We start from the raw sequence: 8,463 nt of genomic DNA, 5'->3' as shown, positions 1-8,463 counted from the left end.
ATGATGGGAGACACACGTGATAAAGATGTCATTTATCATATTAAGTTAGTTCGATGTAGGTTTTTAATGATTATAATAATTGCAAAATTAATCTGTTATTATTAAGTAACTTTGACTGCAGTTGTTTATTGTCCAGTTGCAAGTATTTCATATTCGTTTAGAACGAACATACACATAGTTCTGGAGTTAAATTAATCGTTAACTTTGTTAATTATTTTGTACTTATAAACTCCGATGATGCCTTTTATATTTATCCGAATATTGCATGGCGGGGTTTTAACAGTATTTTTTTTACTTTTGTCAATAGTTTGTGTGTATTTCAAAAGCTCATCAAATTATAAACTTGTTATCCGGGTTTTTAATAAATTTTAGGTTTCCACCATCACTAAAGACACACGATAAGAAACATAACGTCCAGTGCCAAATATTTCATGCATAAGTTTTATAGATTCTTTTTATTTATGAATATTACTGTTATGTGATCAACGCCGGTTTTAAATGCAAATTTATTTTGTAGTGCATAAATAAACTTTAGAATGTTGATTACGTATTGTCCAGTTGCAAGTACTTTATGCATATTTAGAGCGCACAATAGTTTTGCAATTTTTAATGTTTTTACAGTTGTACTGTACACATTAACTTTAAACTAAACTTTAAACTGATGATCGCGTATTGTCCAGTTGCAAGTATGTCATGCATATTTAGAGGAAACATACAAGTTTTAATGTTTTTTGCAGTTCTATTTAGAGAGAACATAGGCTACCTGTTTTTTTTTTTTATTTTTTTTTACATTTTAACATACATGTTTTAATGTTTTTACTGGTCTTTGGTTGAGATAAACTCTTGACTGCTGGTTGCATATTGTCCAGTTGCAAGTATTTCATGCAAATTAGAGAAAACATACAAGTTTTAATGTTTTTTTCAGTTCTACTGAATAAATTAACTTTAGGCTGTTGATTGCGAATTGTCCAGTTGTCAGTATTTCATGCATAATTAGAGAGAACATTAAAGTTTTAACGAGCAGAAAAGAGGAAACTTTGACCCGTTAACTGTACTGTTTAACTCGACATGTTCGCTTACAATTTACAAACGAAATAGCCGAAATGACGCCCCCGCTTTAAGCCAGTTCAATTCTTCCGTTTTGAAAAAGTACTAACGTGCTTATGTATATTTTTAATGAAATGGTAAAATTAGTATACGTTAATGAAATAGCAATAACCAAATAACGCTTGATATGGACACGTTTTGGGGATTGGACACGTTTGGGGGTTAGTTGAGAAATGGACACGTTTGGGCGTTTATACAAATGACACGTTTGGGCGTTTATACAAATGACACGCTTTGGCGCAGTTTTCAACTAGACATGTTTGGGGGAATCGGACACGTTTGGGGGGAAGGACACGTTTCTGAGTGTTACATGTATTTAAAGCAAAAAAAAAACAACAAAAAAAACAACAACAACAACCGGTATTACGTGGTAAATACACAAGAAATAATAGAGATGGGTCTAACAGAAATGCCCTTCTCCCTAAGTGGGCGATATCCTTATCATGTTGAGTAATCACATACTGTCGTTGGTTGTACCGTACTCTTCCAATCTGTTCATTTAAACACATATCACTGTATTCACTCTCTTAATGTAAGGACGACGACGTCTCCTGATATACAATATTAAGACAATGTTTATATAAGGTCAGCGCACTGTTTGGAGATGCAATTTATGTTTCGTTGGCATAGCGATATGTCCTACTCCCTTACTCTTGTAAATCTTACAATTCATACATTCTTCAAAGGTCGTCCATGAATATAGATGATATATTATGTAATGATGCCGACCACCATTGCATATGACCTCCCTAGTAAGGGTTGGTGTACATAACTGTGCAAATTCTCAGCAAAATGGATTGCAGTCCCGTCATTATTTACAGCTCTTGTTACGCCGGATTATAGAATGCCTACTGTAGACCTTATATTTAGTGCAACATCATAGTGGTCATACCTTATAACGATTATCTAGGTTCATCTGACTTCATCTATCTTACTTATGTCGTCATTATTACAGTATCAACGTTCAAGGAATCATACTGTTTGATATACTATGCTAACATGTAAATTATTTAATGAAAAATAATTTAATTAATAGAGTAATGTTTGTTTTATGGGCTTTAGACCTGTAAGTAATTCTGCAATTATAAGAATTAGTTTAGGTCATTTATGATCTGTAACTTAAATATATACAAAAAAAATGTGGCTGAAGAACGTCATTACTTTTCTATTACAAGATAGTAATTATTCCCGCACATTACGTACTTTAACCCTCAGTTTATACTGATATCAGTTTTTTCATATGCCTATAAATCACCTTTCCCAGCCGCCAACATTCTAAAATCACGGCTTTTAGGCAAGAGTGGGCATTATCAGTGACGTCACAATATCTGAGGAGAAGTAATCAAGGTTGCTGTCGTTAAGCATACATCTGTCTTAGGTAGAGGAAAAAGACCAGTTATTGAAAGACATACTCCTTATCGGATTTTATTCACATTAATATTGTAAAACACTCCCGTGCCAAAACAGTTCACATTGTGGCTTGCAGCTGATATTGTACGATACGAATGTGAAGATAATCTCATATTATCTATACATATGAATAGTGGCGTGCTAATAACGATTGTTTTGGGAGGATATTGTAACTGTGATTAGCTATGATGTTATTCAAATACATAAGCCGTATGTTTCTTACTCATTTATCAATGAAATCAACACGAGATACTTCCGTCAATATTATATTTCTTTTATTGACCATGACATCAAATAATTTCATATGTCGCCATTTTTCAATAATACAGACACGTTTAGATGTATAAATATGAATGTCTATACTCATAATCATTTTACTAAAATAAGTGAGATTGAAACATTTGACGAAATATTATTAAATTTTGGAAACGAATATTAATTCAATTGTTGTTCTTAGCAAGGCTCTCATCGTCCCTTCTCTTTTAAATATGTATACTGCTCTTCAACGTAAAGGTTTCTCGTTTAGGTAAGTGTGCAATACAATCTATTGTCCTCCATGTAATGTCATTTATTATAACTTTAGACTTTGACCTCTTTTGTACTAGACAGTCACTAATGAGAGTGACATGATTCATACATGCAAATACAGTCTAAGCGGAGACATACCGTGATAGACGTTTAACCTAAAGGGGTAAAAGAAATATATATATATTTGTTCTGTATGACCTAGATTGCTAATTTGTTTTGTATTTTAAATGATTAAACCGACAACATTCAACATGATTTATACCAAAGTAATCATGAAGATTGATTAATAAGAAGAACATATATAGTATCACCACGTAGGTAAACACATTTGTCTATTGCTAGTTTGTTATTACCAAAATCTGTAAATATAAATTCAGTGCACTGTAATAATTTTCTGTGTAAGTACGTCGACCTCTCCTGACACTTCGTAATTGTATGTCAGTACATTGGAAATTTAGTCAATTGTTATACGTTTGGTCCATGCAACACAATATTTCTTAATCCCTAAACATAGTTGTTTTGTCACTTGTAGAATTCGTTATTCCCCTAATTCTTATGAAGCCATCTGTTCTGACATGTTTAGAATCCACACAATATGACATATATGTTCCATCCTGTGATTGGTGATGTACAAAACTTTTCAAATTTTTATAACAAAATAAGTACAGCTTCGTCATAATTCACATCTCTAGTTTCCCCTGATTTTAGTTTGCCATATTATAGGATTATATTGATCGCAAATTCTTACTACTTATACTATATTAAAATTATCAAAATTCATCTATTTCGTGTTTGACAAAAATTTCAGTAATAATGTTAATTGAATTGTACTGCTGTACATTATAAGTTAACAAGTAACACATTCAATGAAAACAATGTATTTCTCAAATTAACAATATTATGAATTTGATTTTTTATTACAGGTGGCGCAGACAACAAGAGTAAGTACTGCTATATTTACACGATTAATTTGCTGTCATTGATCATTGTTCTGTAACTCGATTTAAAGAAGAAGAGCAGTGTTTTATATGTGCCTTTTTATACAGTAAATGTTTCTCTGCATTACGTTCCTTCAACTTTAGTTAAAAAGTCAATACTTGGATAAATCAATGTTTTCATAACGTTTAATATTCGTGAATATTGTAAACTATGATCTGCTATAGTAATGATTGTTCAAATTATAACATATATCTCTGAAACGTATTGATCACTATCACAAAACTATTGATTCTTCTTCCATTATAATACACATGATATATTCGTATATATCATAATTGACCTTTGCTGTCTTAATCAAGAAGAATTACAGATTGAGCAAAATTTTAAGTAATTAAGCTAAACATTAAAGAGATGAAATTGAAAAATTAGAACCAGAACTTAAACTTGAAATTTATGATAACAACCTTGATTGAAAAAAAATAATTTGCCAAACATAATAGATTCAATAGATAAAACATAAGAAACGCTACAAACTCTATATTCAGATAAAATAAAAGGGTCACAAATAAGATCACGAGTTAAATGGATAAAAAAGGACGAGAGAAATACAAAATATTTCTTGGGATTAGAAAAATCCAGACAAACAAGGAAAAACATTACTATTATAAGGGACAGTAAAGGAGAAATAACAGAAGATCAAGGCAAAATATATGAAACAGGGAGAAAATATTATGTCAATTTATATAAGTCAACTAACCCCGAATTTTGAGAAATTGAAAACTATGTTGAAAAAAATAAATTACAAACTAAGAAAGCAATGAAATTGACGGCAACCTGACAATAGAGGAATTTACAAAATCTGGCTTTAAAACGAAACTGAATAAAACACCGGTTATTGATAGTGTCCGAATTTAATTTATAAAGCTTTCTTGTCCAACTTACAAAACTTTGCTGTAGATGTCTTTAATCATTGCTATGAAGAAACAAAAAGAATTGACAAATTCTCAGAAACTAGGATTAATTACCTTTATATGCAAGAAAAATGACCCATTAAATTTAGATAATTATAGACCAATTACCTTTAGTTATTAAATGTAGATACAGTAAACCTGTATAAACCGATCGGCTACCGGACAATGACAAAGGGCCGGTTTGGACAGTGAGCCGGTTTATTCAGGTTTCCGTTTTTACCGGAAGTAAATGACTTGTGACGTCCGATATTTTGTATGTAAAAGTTCTCTCTGATTATAAATTATATCTGATAAATTAAAATACTTTCACTTCGTTTTTCATTGTTTGCATTTGCATCATAATCATCACGTTGTTTTTGGATTGAGAAGAGGGTTTTGATTTACTTCCATGATCGATAATTTGAAACGTTGGAATGGCCGATTAAGAAGCCAGAATATTGATTATCCTGAAAAGCCATATTGTATAAACAAATATGTTTTGATTGCATATCGATTAATGAAATTAATTAGACAAATCGGTTTTGACAGGTAATAATGAATGTAATTAAGAGTATTGGGACTGTATAATTAGACTGGAATTCGGAATACACAGGGTTCGGTTTACAAACTTTAAGGGTATTTTTACAAAGACTTTGAAGGGAAAACAACTTGACTTTAATTTTCGGCCGGAATGGACAGGAAACCGGTTTATTCAGGGTCCGGTTTACTCAGGTTTGACTGTACCAAAATTATTTTATATTCTCTTGCACAAAGACTTAAACCAATATTGTATAACATCATTCATAGTGAGCAAAACGGTTATGTAAGAAACAGATATATTGGATTTAATATTAGACAAATCCAAGGTATTATAGATTATTCGGAATAATTAAATGTAGATGGAGCAATCCTATTTTTAGACTTCACAAAGGCGTTTGACTTGCTAGAATGGGAATTTATGTACTATTCTTTAAAGAAATTTGGTTTCCAGAAATCTTTTTTGAGGTGGATAAATATTTTATACACATAAATAATTGGATGCATATTAAACAATGGCTGGATTTCAAGGCCCTTCAACATTGAGCGCGGAATCCGTCAAGGTTGTCCCGCCAGTTCTATAATTGTCGTTATTGCTGTTGAAATTGTAGCTGGTAGATTAAGACAAAATAAAAAAACTTAAAGGTTTTTCAAATTAAACTAGATAATAAAATCCATACCTTTAAATTACACCAGCTTGCAGACGAAATACACAGTAAAATTATATTTGTAAATGACATTATTGATTGATAAGAAAGGAAAATTTAATCAAAACATGATCTTGATAAACTTAAAATAGGACATCATATAATATGAATTAGATCACTTCTGTACGGATACAAAAAAAAACGATACAAGTTATTACAGTATTTATGATTTAATAACAATTATACGTTTTACCTTATACAAAGGATACTATATATCCGAACCAAAAAAAAAAAAAACAAAAAAAAGTCAATGTGTTTAAAATTTGTAAAAGGAATTTCTTCAATATCATGAAATATTGATAAATAAATAAGGCAAATATGAAAAATTCCATAATCTGGTTGCAGTAAAAATTAAACTAATTTCATGAATAAGAATTTATAATATATCATGTTATCTTATTTCTATTCAGTTGAAAAAAAAGAAAAAAAAGTAATAATGTACGTTATGAATTACCACAAATAATATTTATAACCACTTGGTCGATACATTTAAGCGAATGATTAATAATTTGCTATGATAATGATTATTCAAATACACAACGCATATCTTTGCAATATTGCAATAATATCAACATTAAAGATAATAACTCTTTATAATATTATTTTATATTTAGTTTTATATTAATATACAACTTTAGCTGTTTCGATTTTCAAAACGTACATAACCGTTTATTATTTTAAACTCTGTCGATGATCATGGTTATTGTTTTAAAAAGATTCACAGTTGACATTGATAAAAAAAATATGTTTTATCTTTGTTCGTAACAAGGCTAGCCGTTTCAGCGCTTTTTCAAATTTGTTTTGCTGTTCTATAGGGGAATAGTTTCTCATTTTAGTAAATGTACAAAGCAAACTATCATCCTCCTGAATATTGTGCACCAGGCAATTATTTCATGATTCTATGTAATGACATTCAATCCCCATCTATAAATAACTTTCTCGAGAAGGACAAAATTTTAATATGAGTTTACATATTTCATTTTCATCTAGAGTGCTTCCTTGCATCATAACCTCATTAAAGTAAAATCATATAAATACGGAACTCCGAGGTTAATTTAAAACGGAAAGTCCCTAATCAAATTGCAAAATGAAAAGCTCAAACACATCACACGAATGGACGGCAACTGTCATATTCCTGACAGCAAACTCAAAACCAAATAATAACTGTCATCCATTATATAGCCACGAATGCAATCAATGGCCTTATTCACCAATCATTTAATTAACAAGTGCATGAGCTGAACATAAGAAATGAAACCGATTGATTAGCACTTGTATGAATATCTATTATATCAACACTTTTAGGAAAGACTGAACTTTACAACGACAAATACGTCAATTTATTTACATGTATTAAAAGTATGAACTACAGTCAAACTACTAATATGTATTTGTTTACTTTATTTATCTTTCTATTTTAGGGCTTGGAAAGCTAGGAAAGCAGCTGAAGCAGCCGAAGAAGATTGATTGAAAGTGATTTGAGAACAATGAGGCATAATGTAATTGAAGCTTTAATAAAATAAATGAAATAATTAAAGTCAGTAGGCTTATTAATTGCATTGAATCCGATGACTTATTATCTGATGGTCATTACTTTTTAAAAGAAATTCCTTTCAAATCCATGTACTGAATCGAATGATCTATTTATACATCTTCACGATAGACCAGTAAATATATTGAAATAGAATTGTATACATTATGGCCAATAAAAATAATTATTCGAACAAATATGCAACTTCCAAAAATATGATTATATGATTTTATTATCTCTTTATTCTGTACCTAGCTCATTTCCCTAATTAGTATAATTGAACTACATAAATATGTTCTTATCAACAGCTATTCTTTATATGTTTGTGCGTATTATTTTCAATATTTTGTATGTTTTGTTAATTTTTATTTGTTCCTTCTTTCTATGTTATTATTCTTTATCTGTAAACCAATATGTAAACTTTATAAAGGCCCTTGTATTATAACTTGATGTCGATCCTCTGTCTCATTTGCATTATATTCATTTTTATTTAGTACTGATAACACGAATCTTTGTAAACTTTATAAACAATACGTGGTTAAAGTTTTTTTTAATGAAATATGTTTCATAAGGTTTGATTGAAATATAGTAAAAGCGAAATAATATTGGGATACATTTTAGAATAAAGAAATATATGCTCCCTAATAGATTGCAATGTGCAATGTGGAAAAGAAAACATATACCTTATGTTAATAAGACTCTGTCAGTTTCATTATGGAAAAAGAGCCGGCCTCGCTGAAAAAAAAACAAGTTA

The 8,463-nt window shown here is 30.1% G+C and overlaps 1 protein-coding gene across 1 annotated transcript in view; it reads left to right on the top strand.

The window, feature by feature from the left end:
- LOC139498092 (uncharacterized) overlaps positions 1 to 7,906 on the top strand; it is a 59,200-nt gene extending 51,294 nt beyond the window's left edge. The window contains exon 15 of the mRNA XM_071286434.1: positions 7,611 to 7,906. The gene's annotated coding sequence lies outside the window, so the exon portion shown is untranslated. The remainder of the gene's footprint in view (positions 1 to 7,610) is intronic.
- The last annotated feature ends 557 nt before the right edge of the window (positions 7,907 to 8,463 follow it).

The sequence above is a fragment of the Mytilus edulis genome, chromosome 12 (genome assembly GCF_963676685.1).
Source record: "Mytilus edulis chromosome 12, xbMytEdul2.2, whole genome shotgun sequence".
Taxonomy (NCBI): domain Eukaryota; kingdom Metazoa; phylum Mollusca; class Bivalvia; order Mytilida; family Mytilidae; genus Mytilus; species Mytilus edulis.
The sequence above is the reverse complement of the archived record's forward strand: the minus strand, read 5'-3'. Positions and strand labels throughout refer to the sequence as shown.